This window comes from Vicugna pacos, chromosome 27 (genome assembly GCF_048564905.1).
Source record: "Vicugna pacos chromosome 27, VicPac4, whole genome shotgun sequence".
NCBI classification, from domain to species: domain Eukaryota; kingdom Metazoa; phylum Chordata; class Mammalia; order Artiodactyla; family Camelidae; genus Vicugna; species Vicugna pacos.
The window spans coordinates 2273740-2292646 of NC_133013.1; the positions used below are offsets into that span (position 1 = coordinate 2273740).

At 41.6% G+C, this 18907-nt stretch overlaps 1 protein-coding gene across 2 annotated transcripts in view; it reads right to left on the reverse strand.

The window, feature by feature from the left end:
* GABRG3 (gamma-aminobutyric acid type A receptor subunit gamma3) overlaps positions 1-18907 on the reverse strand; it is a 494054-nt gene that overhangs the window by 271479 nt on the left and 203668 nt on the right. The gene's annotated exons all lie outside the window — the stretch shown is intronic.

Here is an 18907-nt window from a genome sequence, read left to right on the forward strand (position 1 = left end):
CTTGGCTGGTATGAGCTGCCCTTATCTGACTGTTGCCCAACACGAATCAGATATCACGGCTTCGTCTGTACCTGCCAAGAACCCGCTTTCAGCATGTGGAGCCGGCTTCACCTCCAGTTCACACAAGCAGGCTCTCAAAGGGTGCACTCTGCTTCCTGGTAGGAAGCCCCAGGGTGAGTGGTCTCGAGGCGCTGATGCGGGTGCAGACAGCCAGACACCCTGCAAGGCGGCGGCCCAGCAGGGAGGGCGGGACCCACAGGCAGTTCTCAGAGGCTCGCTCGGCGCAGTCCCGAGCAGCTGGACATGGCCAGGTTTGACGTGGAAACTGGGGAGCTTGTGTCCTGATGAACGAGTAACACAAGAGTGACCGCAGCCCTGCTTCTGTAGGACAGCTGTCTTCTTTGGCCCCTGTAGCCCACAGGCCAGGACACTGGGGTTCAAGCGTCCCTCCTGATCTCCTCCCGGATGTGTCTACCTGAACGCTTTGGCGGTCACTGTCACCTTTATAATCCCCCTCACATCTGTCACGCATCCCAAATATTCTTCCGTATGTGTTGTCTCTCGTTAATCCAACTCTTTAATTACACTCCACTTAGTCGCTCCTTACAGGTGAACAGCACATGTCCTTTGCTCGGTATTCCACCCAGATCACGGGCTTGACGGTCCACCTTCAACGCTGCTATGGTTCACTGTTTCAATGAAGTGATCCTTGATGGTAAAGACAGGGGACCCCTGAGGTTCCAACGGCCCTTCCTTCCTGCCAGGTCTACAGAAGCCACTCTCCTGTGTATCTTCCTTCACACATAAAACTCTTCATTTTTTAAGTACCATTAGTGGAATCATCAGAAACAGTTTACTGATTGCTGCTCTCAATATGGACTTGAAACTGTTCTTAGTGTCAGCAATGTCTGTAGAACCACAGGCCAGGGGGAGGGTAGAGCTCAAGTGCTAGAGTGGGTGCTTAGCATGTACAAGGTCTTGGGTTCAATCCCCAGTACCTCCATTAAAAAAAAAACAAAAAACAAACTAGTAATTGAACCACAGGCCAGACATTTATGGGCAATGCAGCTCAGGTCCAGAATTGATACAGGATTTAACTTTGTACCAATACTGGATGTTGGGAAACACTTCTGTCCTCTTTCTTGGAATTGTGTGCTGTTTTCTGTAATTCAACTTCAGTTCTTTGCCTTCCCTTTTTATAGTAGGGTGAGTAATAACCTGTTCACTGCACAGCGTGCTCTTCGCTCTGACCCTGTGACAGACAGTACTGGATGGGAACGGTCAGCTGGCCCGCCTCCCTAGAGATCACACCAGATTCCCAGTGATCCGATAGAGTAGGACAGGGGGATCCACCACATGGGGCCAAGAGACCTGTTCCTGGGTGGCCTGGATGTTTTTAAAGCAGTGAGATTAAAAGAGAATCCGGGGCAGCAGCTTCGCCTGCTGAGGGCAATTTCAGGCGGTGGGACAGCTGCTGGGAGGACTTCAGGGACGATGACGCAGAGTTAGAAAACAAGGAGGCAGAAACCGCTTTTCCAAATTCATGAAGTTAACTGTGAAAAACCAAACAGAAATGCATACAAAGGCCAGCGGGGTCGCTGGTCTGTGTTCTGTCCGTGTTTCAGACTCTGTTAAGAAACCACCTGCTTACATGTGGCCACGTACGCTTGGGCTGGGGGTGGATTCTCTTAGAACACACAACTTTTTCTTTCATGTCAGGGTTGGCATCATATTTCAAGAAGACCTTTCAGAGTAAGAATCAAAGTTAGGGTTTTCAACATCAGTAGGGATCGGAAATGCTAGGGAGGGTAATAAGGCCGAGTCCATGACAGGTCAAGATCGTGTTGCTGGAGGTTCTGAGTGAGAAAACGCAGTCCGTGGTGGCAGCCCGAGGTGCGCTCGAGGCGGCAAAGCTGCGGAGGGGCGGGCAGCTGAAGGAAGTGGCACGAGCCGTAGGACCAAGAATTAGATGAAGCGAGCGTTCATGAGAAGATTGGTACATGTGATAATTTAAAAGACAGGAGTCTTTTATTCACATTTATTTGCACATAAGTACACTCACCTAATGCAATCACCAAGCAAAAGAAACGTGTAAATGACAATGCTGTGTAACACCGTCCTACATTCAAGTCACACTGTTTTTGATACAGAGCTGCTTTTCAATATTTATAAAACTAGAAGAAACGCTCTTTCACAGCAGGTCTTCGCAAATTGTGCTTAATAATTAGATCATGATAACCACAAAACTTATCTAATTAAGTCTGTCATTATTTCAATTCAAGGCAACTAATGATGCGAGATTTGGCATCCTAGTGCTCTGAGCCAGACTTATGCCTTAATTAGAGTATCTGCCCAATATAACATTACTTAGAGCCAATTTAGAAATAAAAAAGCTAAGAAATCCTTGCTAGGTAGTTTCCTCAAAAGAAAAGTTTTATAGATAATATTTTGTAATGTTAATGGCTTATATACGTGTAACCCAAGTGATACCCAACCTTTAGAGAATGATAGCTACCCTATCTTAGATGTGCCTGTTCATTTTTGCCCATCCATCTCCATCTGTAAATGGAAGAAGTACACGTAAACTAACCACATGGTTCAGCTATAGGCATCTTTTGTAACTCATTTTCTCCGCAAAAAGATTATGCCACATCATCTTGGAATTAACATTTCCTAAACATATTGACATGGATATGTCTATTTTAAAGAAATACTACATTTATTTTAAAGAGAAACTACATCCATGTTGCAGCAGGTTCTTGGGTACCCAAGGTCTATTTGCCAGCCTTATTTTGAAGATTACTTTTAGAAAAAATCTCATATTTAGCTAAATGAGTCTTAATCATTTCAAGAACTCATTAATACATTAGCTCACGTATCAGCAATATCATTCCTTAAGAGTTAATTAAGTGGTAGACAATTGGGTTACAATATTACCAGTGTTATTTTATTTAATCCACAGTGTCCCATGAGGTCTCTCACAAGTGAGGGGACAAACCCCTTGAAAAATATGCCATTTCCAAATGGTTGGGCGGTTTCAAGCGGTTTAAGAGATGATGTCTTTTGCTTCCCCTGAATTTCTCCACAACGATGAGAAACCAGCCTTCACGCATTCCATACTCAATCAACACTTTAAGTGCTTTTCTTGACAATTTCCTTAGCCCCTATCTGTCAATGTCAGATACAACAAAGCCAAAATAAATAAACTAGAGACAACAAGAAAACACCAAATGCTGCAACCTTGTTTTCCTGGAAAATCCCACTGCTTGCTTGGCTTATCTTTATTTATGGGGTTCTTGGGCCCCAAACATGAATGCACTTAAAATAGTAAGCTCCAGTGGGTGTGTTTACTAAAATCCACCTGCCAACTTCTGGAATACTTCCCTAAGGACACACACAAAGGTTTCTGAAAACTGTCATTAACTGGTAAAACCAATATTTGGGGTCTTTTTTTCCTTAAAATGTTCTGTCATGATATTTAAGAGGATGGCAATTAAGCCTTAAAAGTATTAATTGGCATTAATAGACTGAATATGCGAATGGACAACGGCCAGGGCACACATGAAAACCGAGCTCTGACCACAGCCTTGGCAGCAACCAGCCCTGGAAGACAAACTGCAACGCTGCCGCAGGCAGCCCAAGATGTTCTCAACTTGGTCAGTAACTACCGGTTTCCCTAATTTTTGCCACTGTCTCCAACTTAAGAACAATCAGAAAAAACGAACCTCTAACCAATGGCAAAGGATGTCCCACTCTTGGTGAGTCCACCTCCAGCCTCCCCAGGCCAACAGCCTCCAATTGGGCCACCCCTGAAGCCTTCCCTTTTCCACTATAATGGTCTCTCATTCCCCTGCCTGCCTTTGAGCATCTGCCAAATGCAGGTGATGGTGGATGACTCCTGTACTATGACTAGCTCGGAATAAATCATAGCCTTTGCTTGTCCTCGTTTGGGTGGTCTTGTTTATTTCTATACTATACTGCAGTGTCTTCCTTATACTTAAATGGAAAACGTATACTCTGCTTCCCATCAAGTGTTTATTCAACTAGTGATTATAAGAGGAGAATTGTATTATTAATATTCCTTTTCATTCTTGCCAAAACTTGGCCTCCATACCCCAATTACCCAACTGAGATTTGAGGATAGAGTTTTGGATGAATAGAAAGGCAGCTTTATTACTTTGCCAGGCAATGAGGTCCCAGTGGGGTAATACCTCTAAGACTGTGAGCCTACTGGGGAGAGAAGACAGAGGGGGTTTATAGTAAAAGTTCAAGAGTTCAAGGAGCAGAGCTAGTTTCCATAGAGATCACATACAAGTAACAAATTGTTGTGAAGCTGTTATTGTTTCTGCAGATGCAGGGTCCCCTTCCTTCTGCTAAGAATGATGTTCACCTCTGGCTTTGAGAGTCTCCTAGTATCTTGTGCCTAGAACAAAGGGTGCTTAGGTAGGGGGTCTGAACAAAAGTGCTCTAGAGGAAAACCTGTGCAGTTTAAAGTCAGGTCGGTATATGCTTCTAGCATCTTAGGTAGGCTGAGACCTGGGAACTCTTGCTACAGTGTTCATACAGGGTGGGACCTGCACCTCAAAGAACAGAACACAAAGAAACCACAAGGAACTAAAATTAACTGCAGACATGTGCAGTTGGGGCTAGTTAGGAACAACAAGATACAGAAAACAGAAGCCCAACTGCCATTTCTGAGGTGTTGGGAGCAAAAGCCGAGCACCGCACATGATCCCTGCATGCAGCCCCATGAGGGGGCTGGGCAGACCTGCAATGCCCCACCTCCTCTCCAGCCTAACCCTGCTGTGAAAAGCATAAGAAAAGCTATCTAAAGCCTTGAACGATTAAGCAGTTACAAATACCAGATAGTCACAGATGACATTATGAGTATCTGGCAGGGATCCAGAAAGCATCTGAGAGAATGACATGACTGGTCACTGACGTCCGTAACCCCAGCAGTGTTCAAAATGCTACGACCACAATAACACGGTGAGTCTCACCATCTCGCCTTCTCTTTGGATTCATGCAGCTGCAATGTCTGCCATTTTAGAATAAATGTTGAGAATAGACAGGAAAATAGTTGTAAATAAATTAAAAATCAAACTTAAGTGCCTCACTTCATTTATTTTCTCACTAATGTGAATAATCTCGTATTTATATGTCAAGCAGCCTGAGAGACATGAAATAAGATTGCACATTTTTAATTACTGAGAATAATTTAATAGTCATCAAATAGCAAATCACTCCAAATTAAACCATCACTGTCCATGCATCTTTCTGTGTTGTCTCCTGTAGTTTTCAGCAATGTTGCCCCAAACTACAGTTACTGTTAGTCTTGTCCTGTGCTAACTAACATTAGCACTTGCCATCTGCCTCTCCAAGGACTGGATCACGTTGCACTTGCCATCTAACTCTGCTTGGATTAAATCATGAGCCACTGCAGCCGCTGACCTCCAACAACATCCTGAAAGGAGTTCAGGATGGAGGTCAGGAATGAGGTGCTCTGTGCTCTGGGAAAACTGGTAGAACAGGCCTTCAGATAATTAGATATTTTCAGGAAAAGATCTTATGACCCCAATTCTTGCATCTTCTCATACCTAGAAAAGCACTTAAGCCATTAATGGTGACCTCTGCTCCTCGTGACAAGCAGCAGCCTCTGCCTCCGTGTGTGCTTGGCTGCATGCGCCCCCTGCACTGAAATCATGTATTACACTGAGTTCTCCCCTTGCCTCTTTGAAACAGTTCCTCAGCGCTTTCTGGGATGCTGTCTCCCAGGCTCTAGTCCTCATTTGTCCCAAATAAAACTTAACCCATAACTCTCAGGTTGTATGATTTTATTTTAGTTGACACCTATCAAATCAAGACCTAATATACAGCAACTCTCAGTTTCAACTCAACAGAAAGAACTTGAGTATTGGTTTGATAAATACATTGAATTCTTGAAGTGTCTTTGTCTTAACTGGAAATTATTAGCAACAAAACTTTTCCAGAAAATGAGGCATAAAGCTTATTTTTTTATATCAAAGTCATGTGAGTAAATTTTTTATATAAAAGTCATGTGAGTGAATTTTCTGTGGAGCCGGCTGGCACTCTCTGGAGTCATAAAACCCCCGCTCCTGGGCTCTCTGTGTGCAGGGAGCCACTGACACTTTAACCCCCACTCCCCACTGCAGGACCCTCTGCATACCTGTATTTCTGCAGGATAAAAACATCTCTTGTGTGTTTACCCTGCAGGGTTAATCGCCCTGGGAGAAAGCCTATTTCACAATACCCTAGGGGACAGGTCTCACATCTTGCCTGTATCAGAGTCATAAATCCTGTCGTTCAGAGAAGCCCCTGACAGATCTTACCACCAGTTACTTGTACGTGAATTGATCACGCAGCCCCTATTCCGTGTGCGCCAGCCCCCTTCCTCCAGTAGAAGACCCTGCACGCTCACCCTCGGGCTCACACAGGCACCTGTCACCTGTGTGGCCCGCTGTTGGCCACAGCACCACAACCTAATAAACTCCTTTCCAAAAGTGTTCTTGCCTCCGGTAAATTCTTTTACCATCCTGTGTCACTGGCCTGCCATGCTGTGCCACAACAATTTCTTTATAAATTAGGGAACATTCAGGTACGATCTAACAGAATTGGCCCTAGTTAATTAAGAATTTGGGGAGGGTCAACCTGTTTTAATCACAAATATTCAAAAGATTTTTAAACTGACTATTCTAAGCCGTAAGCAAACAGACTAACGTCATAGTACCCTAGAGATACAGAGTTGCCTCCCATGATCACTGGGTCCCCTCCTTTCCCTACAAGAGAACCCTAGGAAACACATCCAGCTTCAAGCTTCAAGAGCATTTCCCAGCTCCCACACATGTGGCAGAGTCACAAACCTAAGTTTTAGCTAAAAAGATTCCGTGTCATGTAGGACTTCTATGAGTCACTCTCACACCGTTTCTCATTCCTGCTGCCTAAAATGCTGAGCAGCAGGTGGTCCAGGTGAGCCAGCCATCCTTTGCCTGGAGGGTGGGAGCTGCCTGGAATGGAGCGGTGCCCAGAGGGAGGAGCCTACACCCTTAAGGGCTTTACGATTTATGAGTTTATGATTTTATGAAACCACCACATCAGTTTTGGACCACCTCCAGACACCCTCTGGGAGAATAATCCTTTGAAAGGTTAAGATACTGACATTGGCTCTCCATTACCATCAGTCAAATCAATTTCTAACTGATAGGATTGCTGGTGTAATACTGAATCTAGTTTTATAGCTCTTGTCAAAAGCAGGCCTTTTATGAAGAAAAACTAAACACACACACACACTTTCAAAATGTTTTATGCCATTCACTTTAAAGGAAGGAGCATATCAAGAGAAGATATCTGGCTTGCCTTGATTAATCACTTTGGAAAAGACAGGTTCAGTTTAATTTAGAATGCTTATGGACTGCTAACTATGCACCAAGATAGCAGTCCATGTGTTTCTAGAATCATATAGTGTGTGAATGAGATCATTTAAATGGAGATTTTTTTAAGTGAGATTTTTTAGATGCAGCATCCAAACATTCTCACTTACAACACAGTCCTATTCATCACCAAACCCCCAGTCTGCATGAAGGATGTGCTGGGGACCAGAAAGTCCCACCTGCTGCCCTAGGAGGGGTGACGGTCACAGTCACAGAAATAGTACAGTTTATAAAGGCATCCCATTCTTGTACCCAAAATTAGGATGGAAATAAGGTCTTTATTGCTGTAAAGCATTTACTACTTTCTATACCATTTCTGGCAAGGGTCGCCAAATGTCTAAACTTGGCAAATTAAGGTGGTTAGCATATAGGAGGAAAAAAGGAGGTAAGGCTGCCACTAACTTTCATTCTACATAATCTTAAGGTTTCCCATTCAAAAGCCTTGTAAGGAATGACCAGATACAATCCCAGCTAACCTTTAATATGCATGAAACCTTTGATTTTGAAAACACATTAAGCAGCACAATTCATATTTGCCTCTTCAGGAAAATCAAATCCAATTATCTCAGTGTATGTGTGAAAACATTCTCTGTGATGCAGGATACCTAGAGTTACCTCAGGGGCCACGTGGGGTGGTGGGAAGGGAGGCAGAGGTTAATGGGGATGAAAGGGTTTAATCTTGCCCCAAATTCAGAAAGAGCACCTCAGATTTTATAAGTATTCCACATAAAATTTTATTTGAGTTTCAAAGTGTAAAATAAATGTAGAAAGAAAAGGCAGTATATGAGATGGAATATTATTCAGCCATAAAAAAGAAGGAAATCCTGCCATTTGTCACAGCATGGGTGGACATTGTGGGCATTATGCTAAATAAAATAGGTCAGGGAAAGACAAATTCTAGAATCAAAAAAATAATTAACTCATAATTACAGAGAACCTTTCCTAGCTGCCAGAGGTGGATTTGTGGGGGATTGGTGAAATGGGTAAAGGTGGTCAAAAGATACAAAGTTCCAGATATAAGATACATAAGTCTTGGGATGTAATGTACAGCATGGTGACTAAAGTTAATAATACTGTATTGTATACTTGAAAGTTGCAACAGACTAGACCGTAAAATTTCCCATCAAAGGAGAAAATAACTTGTAACTATGTGAAGTGATGGATGTTGACTAAACTTACTGTGGTCAATTTGCAATGCATACAAATATTAAATCATTATGTTGTACATTTCAAAGTAACACAATATTACATGTCAATTACATCTTAATTTAAAAAGAGGGTATTCGAAGCTTAAAATGAGTAAAATTGACATTTCTCATTTTTATATTTCTGCCATTGCTCTTACATTTGGATGACTCTAGCTGCCCAGAGAAGAAGCAAGCACCACCACTGAGACAAACATGTTATCCACCTACTACAATACTGTCCCCCCTCTGACGCCTTCCCTAAACAAAATTTGTCATTCAAAGCAATTTTAATTACGAATAAAATAAATGAATAAGAAGCAAAACCCCCACTATCCTGGGTATTTGCAATGATATAAAAAAGTCATCTAATATGTTCAGTTGTAGCATTTAAATCAATGTTTACCATCTTATATGTTATTTTTATCATAATGGAAAATACAAATATGCTGAAGTCTTCATAAGAGTCATGTATCACACCCAAAAGAAAAACTGAAAATATCAGGGCTCCATTTGAAAATGTCTGTTACCCAAGCCTGGACTCATCCTAATGCCTTGAGACAGGCATCTGCTTGTACTTCCATCAATACAATGTAGTCATACTTTCCATTTACTGTAATTTTAAAATATTAAGAATATTATCAGGAATATTAGAAATTATCTGTTTAGAGAATCCAGAGGGAAGCAAAAATATTTAACTATCTTGTGCATATCTTGTGAAGTGGTGTAAGATTTTTAATGTATGAGCTAATTATGAAGTAACTTTCTCCAATTATGTAAACCATCATGGATGCACATCCTCCAGCAGAACTCAGTGCCCTCCCTATTCAGAAAGCAAGTCTCCTGCCTTCCATCACGAGTCTTCCCAGCTTCCGGATGGAGGTTCTATCAACATCTGCAAGTAAAGTAGCCCTGCTCTTGCTCTAAGGGCCCTGCCGGCTGCTTTCACCACCCTGCTAACAAGATAATTGCCACATCTAACTCATTTTTTAACAAAATGTAGAGGCCCAGACAGAAAGCAAAGATGAGAACATAAAAGAGCAAATGGGAGATCCCAGTGTGTTTGTTAAGCGCTGCTACTCTGACATTTAAATTTCAGAAAAACCACTGAGTAATTGATAGCACTATTCATTAGTTTTCATTAAGTTTCAAAGCATCTAATAAATGACTGAATTTGACATCAACTGCATAACTAACTGTAATTAGTATTATAATAAGGATATGATAATTTATCACAATACAGTCAGTTGAAAGTCCAAGCATATCAATTAGTACTGCCTTACAGTGTTAAGAGAGCTTACATAACCACTGTGAATGCTTGGGACAATGAAAATTCTTACACAAGAGCAATTCACAAATGACTAAAGACTACCATTAATTTTGAAGATATCTGGGGACAGTGTTTTAGACAACCTGTAAGAACCAATCAAAAATTTTAAGCAGTTGAGGAAATTGCTCAACCTAGGCAAAATTTTTATTAACAAGATATATGATTATTGAAAAATCTTATGAAATTTTAATTTATTATTCATACATATGCTGTAAATCCAGTGTTAGTAAAATAAATATGTAAAATTAATAGCCTTTAATACTCAAGCACTTATTTTTATTAATAAACATAAACGTTTAGATATACAAGGCTAGAAAATGAGGTGATCTCAAACTTTATAAAGTAATTTTATTTCTAAGAACTTTTGTTGCTTTTGAAAGAATCGATATTTAACAAATCTTCTACATTCACAACTTTAAGTTTTGTTTGTTAGTTTGACTATTGGAGTAGGAACGATCATGACGGAGGTAAAAGCATTTGCGCAATTCTAGCCCGTCTAGGTTAGTGCAGTACAACAGGCGTGCTGCCTGTTCTTTGAAAATGTAGATGAATTAAACCAATATTTGTCGAACACCTCTTAACTCTAGGGAAACTATTTTGGCCTTGTGCTGGGAAGCTTATTCTTTAAGTGGTTAAGAATTCAAAAATCCCCAACTCTTTTGCAAACAAGAAAGAGATGGGGGACATATAACATAAAAAAAATAATGATTCAACATCAATTATGTGTTGACTGGGGCTTTATACTATTCTCCTCACTTTACAGATTGGAGAAGGAAGGAAATGGCAAAGTAATTTAATAAAATTTTCATTCAGATCGTGGGAACTTCACAATGTTGTTCCATGTCTTCCCATGCTGTTCCCCTATTGTGAAATGATGACACACGAGCCCCTGGGCTCCCTCGGGAGTGTTGCTTGGGAAGGCGGGGGCCGGGGGCGGGCACACAGGCAGAGGCTTCCCTCTTCCTGACAGCGTGTGTTCTGAAGCCGCATGTTAGACAGCACTGTCTTGCCTAGATCTTGTTAATTCAAACACATTAAACAAATATGTTTGGTTACTCCATCTTCTTTAAATTTTTTTTTATTATAACCATAATTGTAGGTGTGAAGTGGTATATTTTTGTGGACATGATTCCAGACAAATTTCTGTACTGCTGAGAACTTGAATTTTCTGAGCTACGTCAGACTTGAAACCCCACCAGCCATTTCAAAGCACTGTCCTTATGGTTTCAAGGTCTCATCTTGTAATTATTAAATTTTTAGACAATGAAATTGCTGCAGAGCAGCTATTAACAGAAGAGACTTATGCGTAGGGGCCAGAGTGGCCACCTAGTTTTACCCTGGATGTCTGAGTCACAGCTCCTCCATTCTAACTTTCAAATACATTTCTCTCCATTGTACACCAAGGAAGGTGTACAATGCGTGCCTGAAAGGCCACAGAACAGGACGCTTTGGTCTATAAAGTTGAAGTTAAATCATCTATAAGCCAGAGTAACTTTCCCATATCTCAGTATGTGCAGATTTTCCCATCATTTCCCCCTTTTGGTTGCAAATCCTTCAACAGACAAAAACATGTCCATCAAAGTCACGGTGGCCATTACCTGTCTGCTGTGGGTCTAGGTCATGTCCCTCAGGGCTAAGCCTCTTTCATGTTTGCCTAGTTGGGGGAAAACTGAGCAGATACCATGAACAGGCTCAGAGGAATGTTGATGGGGAAACATTTTAGAGGATACACATTTTATTACTTATACCAAACCGTTACACAAGCATTGTACGTGTGCTTTTAGCAGCAGACTTAAAGCGAGCAGTGATATGTCATGAGTAGTTACACTCTGTGTTAACTCACTAAATTTTTTTCCTCTTGATTACTAGGGTAAAACTGTGACTAATAAAATAACTTTTATAAATTCAGACTTCAGTTACCAGAACTGAAATTTAATATCTTTTGAAATATAATATTTTTTCTCTCAAATTACCCTAATCACCAAACACAGCCAAATCGAGATGAATGTTTCCAAAAGTAGTCTGATCAATTGACCACACAGACTCTGAAAACTTTTCATTTTGTCTTTCATGTTTAAGTATTTTGACATAAGGTCTTTTTTATTTGACATAAGGTAGGGATTTAATTCTACTTTTTCAGCCTTGACCAATTTGGGCATTTGGGGCACTGACCTCCATGTAGCCACAATCCATACATAACTTCATGGTCAGCCTTCCCCCAAATTCATGGTTCTGCATCCATGGATTAAGCCAACCTCAGATTGTGTAGTACGCAGTACATAGTCATTTGAAAAATTCTGCATATAAGTGGACCTGTGCAGGGAAAATCCATGTTGTTCAGTGTATTTGTGTACAATGTGCATATATAGGTATGTATGTATATATACATAAATATGTACATATAAATTTCACTGGATAATTGGTATAGATATAAATATAATCCAGTTATCCAGTAAACTTTACATATATGTGGATGGATGAAGTTGTAATATACATACCAATTTATTAAAAGTCCGTCCACTCTCCATAATCTGAAATTCCACCTTTGATGTGTTTCTAGGACCACATATACAAAGGTCTAATCATTCGACTGAAATAAATGCACAGCCTAAAACTTGAGATTTATGTTCTATTCAGTGGACCTTTCTGAGGATTCAGTCTGGGATGACAGCCTCTCAGATCTCTCTGAGGGACTGCTCTGAAGAGGTAGGGGAGGAGCCAGGATATATAGGAGTTTTGCAACAAAGACCAGATAGTCAGAACATTAAAGATTACTGTTAAAGAAAGCCAGGCATCTCAAGTTAAAGAATTTAGTGCTTTTCTAGGTATGGGAAGGAGCAAATATCTAGGCGCATTGAAATCACTGCTTTGACAAGCACTTAGCTATCTAGGGCCAGTATCCTGTTCTTCCACATCCTGAGTTCCCTCAGGCTGCAGAGGCCAGGCTGCCTGCTTGTCTTCACTGTGGGGGGTGACAGCAGTGGCTGATGACTTGATGGCTTCAGCATTCTTTGTTTATTGATACAGCTTGCATTATTTTTCACTGGCAGTGGCAGCGTTCCAAGCAGAGCAGATATCAAGGTTTTGCCCATGTCAGGCTTCCTTAGCATCAAGTGAGCAAAGCTGAAATCCAGCAGGACCCTATGAGGCCCCCTGGACATGAAAGCCCCTCCCAAGTCCCCTATTTCTTATTTGTAGGGAAAAGGTTTCAGCCTTCTAGACCTCCCTGAGGTCCAGGGGGCAGATTTAAACAGTTACTAATTCAGGGAATGAGGGAATGCAGAAATAAAGGAAAGGGAGTCAAGAAACAATAGTGTAGAGATGGGGCAGGGTCCTGGTTCCTCCTCAGGGGATGTGCATAATAATCTGATACACGTCCCTGAGTTCTTCTACAGGAACTAAGGCAGCCATCCAAGTGGCGAATGGTAACTTGAGGCTGAGCACAAGCATGTGGACTCTATAGACAGGTTGGAACCAGAAGGCTGATGTTGGAGATTCCTGGAACATCACCTTGTTACCTCCCCACCAACGAGTCAGAGGAAGGTCACACACCCTGCAGACCTCTCTCAAACTTTGCCCATAAAAACTGCTCCCCAAAACCCAATGGAGAGTTTGGGGATTTTTGGCATTAGCTGCCCTGGACTCTTTGTCTGGCACCTTACAATAAATGGTTTACTTTCCTTTATGACAGCCCGGTGTCAGAAGATTGGCTTTACTATGCTTGGGTGAGTGAACCCAAGTTTGGTTTGGTAACAAAGTGACAGCACGGCTGAGTCCAGCATCAGTGCAGAAGGGGCTGCACAACCATGGACTCTGAAGAACCACTGATGTAACAACCACAGCAAGTTCACATGAGCACCCTGCACACAGCGTGGATATTTTAAACTGTTTTCCATCAGAAACTAACACCAGAGTTCTGCCAGCCCCTGTGGGAATGGTATCAGAGGCATCTCCGCTGGTGAACAGAAGCTCTGGATTCATGACAGGTCAGCAGAGACTCGCGGAGTGAGCTGGGTCAAGGGGCTTTCTGTGGCAGGGCCTTCCTTTCACCATAGTTTGACTTAGAAGCTGCAGCTCCAGCCTCGCAGAGGAGTGAAACTTTAAAACGATGTCACCAGTGCCATGCCAACATCAACTGTGGTTCACAAAAAAACAAAACTAAGAAAAATATAATTACAAATACTTCCAAGATTTGTATTCACAGACTAATCACTGAGAAAAATGCCCCACTAGCTGCACCTGAAGGTTACATATGACTGTGTCTTGGTTTTGTCACCTCACTACCTGGGCGACAGACATTTCACCACGTTGGAGAGTGGAGGATGAAACCCCGGGGCCACACACTGTCAAGTGAGCTGCAACTTCTCAAAAATCATATGAGCATCTCAATAGATGCAGAAAAAGCATTTGACAAATTCAACACCCACTCATGATAAAAACTATTACCAAAGTGGGTATAGAGAGAATATATCTCAACATAGTAAAAGCTATTTATGACAAACCCACAGCCTGCACAATACTCAACAGTGACAAGTTGAAAGCCTTTCCACTAAAATCTGGAACAAGACAAGGATGCCCACTCTCACCATTTCTATTCAACATAGTATTGGAGTTCTAGCCATAGCAATCAGGCAAAACCATGGAAAATCAGGAATCCAAACTGAAAGATAGGAGGTAGAATTATCACTATGTACAGATGATACGATACTATATATAGAAAACCCTCCTCATAAAAACTACTAGCGCCGACAAATTCAGCCTGGCAGCAGGACACAAGACTAACATACAGGAATCGGCTGCATTTCTTTGCACTGACGATGAAATATCAGAAAAGGAAAGTGAAAAACGAATCCCTTTGAAAATCAAATCAAAAATGAATAATAATGAAGTAAAATATTTAAGAATAAGCTTGACCAAGGAGGTGATAGACTTTTAACGCTAAGAGTTATAAAACATTGATTGAGGAAATTAAAGATGATTTAAAGAAATGGAAAGATATCCCCATGCTCCTGAACTGGAAGAATTAATATTGTTAAAATACTACCTAAAGCAATCTACAGATTTAATGAGATCCTTATCAAATTACCCAGGGCATTTTTTTTTACAGAACTGAAATCCTAAAATTTATTTGGAATCACAAAAGACACAGAATTGCCAAAGTAATACTGAACTTAAAAAAAAAAAATAGCTAGAGGCATAGCCCTCCCAGACTTCAGACAATACTACAGAGCTACAGGAATCAAAACAGTGTGGTATTGGCACAAAAATAGATATATGGACCAATGGAACAGAATAGAGAGCCCAGAAGTAAACCCACACACCTATGGTCAATTAATCTTTGACAAAGGAGGCAAGAACACACAACGGAGGGAAGGCAGTCTCTCCAGCAAGTGGTGCTGGGAATGCTGAACAGCCATACGTCAATCAGTGAAGCAAGAGCACTCCCTCATCCCATACACAAAACTAAACTCAAAATGGCATAAAGGCTTAAGCATAAAATAAGACACTATACACCTCCTAGAAGAAAATACAGGCAAAACATTCTATGATGTAAATCGTAGCAATGTCCTCTCCTAGGGAAGTCCACCCAGGCAATAGAAATAAAAGCAAAAATAAACAAATGGAACCAAATTAAATGTATAAGCTTTTGCACAGCAAATGAAACTATTAAAAAAGAAAAGAAAAGACAACCTACAGAATGGGAGAAAATATTTGCACACAATGTGACTGATAAGGGCTTAATTTCTAGAGTATACAAACAGCTCATACAACTCAATAAAAAAAAAAAACCAAAAGCCAATCAAAAAATAGGCAGCAGACTTAAACAAAATTTCCTCCAATGAAGACATATATGATGGCCAAGAGACACAAGAAAAACTGCCCAATATCACTAATTATCAGAGAAATGCAAATCAAAACTAAGATGAGGTGTCACCTCACACCAGTCAGAATGGCCATCATTCAAAAGTCCACCAAAGATAAATCCTGGAGAGGCTGTGGAGAAAAGGGAACCCTCCTAAACTGCTGGAGGGAACGCAGTTTGGTGCAGTCGTTACGGAAAACAGTATGGAGAGTCCTCAAAAAACTAAAAATAAACCAACCAATCCCACTCCTGGGCATATATCCAGAGGGAAGCTTAATTCAAAAAGATACGTGTGCCCTAATGTTCATAGCAGCACTATTCACAATAGCCAAGACATGGAAGCAATCTTAATGTCCATGGACAGATGACTGGATAAAGAAGCTGTGATGTATACACACACACATACACACACACACACACACACACACACACACACACACACACACACACTGGAATACTACTTGGCCATAAAAAGAATGAAGTAATGCCATTTGCAACAACATGGATGAATCCAGAGATTATCAATACTAACTGAAGTAAGCCAGAAAGAGGAAGAAAAGTACCATATATCACTTATATGTGGAACCTTAAAAAAATGATACAGATGACCTTATTTGCAAAACAGAAACATACTCACAGACATAGAAACCAAATTTCTGGTTACCGGGGGAAAAAGGGTAGGGAGGGATAAACTGGGAGTTTGGGATTTGCAGATACACACTACTATATATAAAAGGATAAAAAGCAATGTCCTACTGTACAGCACAGGGAACTATATTCAATATCTTGTAATAGCCTATAATGAAAAAGAATATACACACACACCCCTGAGTCACTACACTGTACACCTGAAACTAACAGAACATTATAAATTGACCATACTTCAATTTAAAAGAAAAAAACTAAGGCACTAACATATCTAAGCCTCCTAGCAACTCTAAGGAAAAGTATTTTCATTTTACAGATGTTAAGACTGAGCCCCAGAGAAGCTAACATGTGTCCAAAGGTCATACAGTAAGGATACGGCAGGTGTTAGATGGTCCCCAGGCCACATTCTTGCTGTGCTATGGCACAAGGTTGGATGCTTCCTCAGGGAGAATCGCACTCATTCCTTGGGATCCAGAAAGCTTGTTTTTGCTATTTATATAGTTACATACTTTCTCAGTACCTTATTCCATCAACCAAATATTGCAGGACTAGACACAATAAAACAGAATGGAATTAGACAGAATAGAGTTAGCCAGTTTGAAATAATCTTTTCTTTCCTTTTTGATATAATTATAAAATTTTGTTCCTTATTCTTCATCTCAGACTATTTGGGAAGAAAAATGAAATATGGATATGGGGATATTCATCTTTAAAGCTGTGTGGGCTGGAAGGTGTTCTCCAAATTACACATGCTTGGTTCATAATATGTAAAAAGAGGGAAAAAGCAATATTGAAAATTGAGACAACTTTGTTCATTTAATTACAAAATAACAATGTACACAGAATGTGTATTTTCACATTTGTCTAATAGCTTCAAAATTTATATTAAACATAAGAACTTTGAATGAGGGCAAAATTTAACCCTATTTTCTATCATATCCTGAGTCAAGCTCCCTCGTGATTGTACCAGTGTCTGGTGAGTTTCGTACTAAAATATTAATGAAGTGGGTTCACTAATGCATGGATACTGCTATGGGCTGAAAAACTGTGTTCTCCCAAAAGTCATCTGTTGAAACTCTAACCCCCTGTATTATGGTATTTGGAGTTAAGGCCTTTGAGATGTAATTAGGGTTACATGAGGTCGTGCGGGCGCTGCCCCAAGATGGGATTAGTGCCCTACATGAAGGGGAAGAGAGATCTCTCCCTCCGCTACGTGAGGACAGAGTGAGACGGTGGCTGCCTGTGAACCAAAGAGTCCTCACCAGAGCAATGACCATGCCGGCCCCTTGATCTTGCACGTCCAGCCTCCAGACCGTGGGACACAACGTTAGCTGTGAAAGCCTGCGGTACCCACACAGGCAGCGCGAGCTGGCTGAGACACACCCCTATCCCACTGTCTATGCTTGCGCTCAAGGCTCAGCTAAATAAAACAGCCAGGAATGCTCTAAAAAGGAAAGCCTAGCACATGCATGTTGTGGGTGCAAAGCAAAAAACACACAGTCCCGTACCCAGCAGCTCCATCTGCAGCCCCATCTCACCGGTACAGTCAGCGATGTCAGGTCCCCGCACTTCCAGGCAGGCCAGCACAGCTGACTGCCCCCCTCAGCCCAGGCCCCCATCCCTCCCTCTGCAGGGGTCGAGGCACTGAAGTGGACTGATACCCACAGAGCAGGGGCTGCTTCTGGTGGTGATTTCTCTGCAGCTCTGCCCAGGAGAGCAGGGTCCCTCTTGATGGGCAGCACCTTGCCCACGGCCAGTGCATCAGAAGGGACAAAGCAGGTTTCTCGTCAACTCACTTGCTTCCAGGATGTAGGGGGAGAGAGTGAGCTCAGCCTCCACGGACCTAACAACTCCAGCTTATTTATGAAGGAATATTTAATACATTGTGTCATTTTCCTGAAGAAAATGTCTCTTAGTAGACAATGACTTGGACTTCTAATGTATTCTGTGTTAAATATGTCATCAAACAAGAGAGAGTAATGGCCTTTCCCTTTTCATCTCTGTCTGCTGCCTCCGGCCCCCAAGTCAAGTCAGGATCACAGAACTTTCAGGAGCCTTCCCTTTAGTCTCAGCTCTTAGAACGTGGTCTAGCAGAAGAGAAGCCACAATTTATGCCCAAGGCATGGAGTCACCAGTGCTGTACTCAGGTTTTTGGGTCTGACCCACCACACTGCCAAGCTGTCCTTTTAGTCCCCAGACCCAGCCCAGCGATGTCCACAGTCCCATCCGGTAAGTGGCCCTGTGCAAATGTACGGGAAGACCTTGGCTTCTGAGTGAGGCAAGAAGGAGGCTCCAGGTGGATCCAGATGAAATGCCAGCTGCTTGGACCACACTCATCTCCACTGCATTTCCGGCCACAGACATGAAGAAAACGGATTATTTAAGTACCAACTGAATTTAACATAAATTGGATTCATTCTCTATTATCTTCATG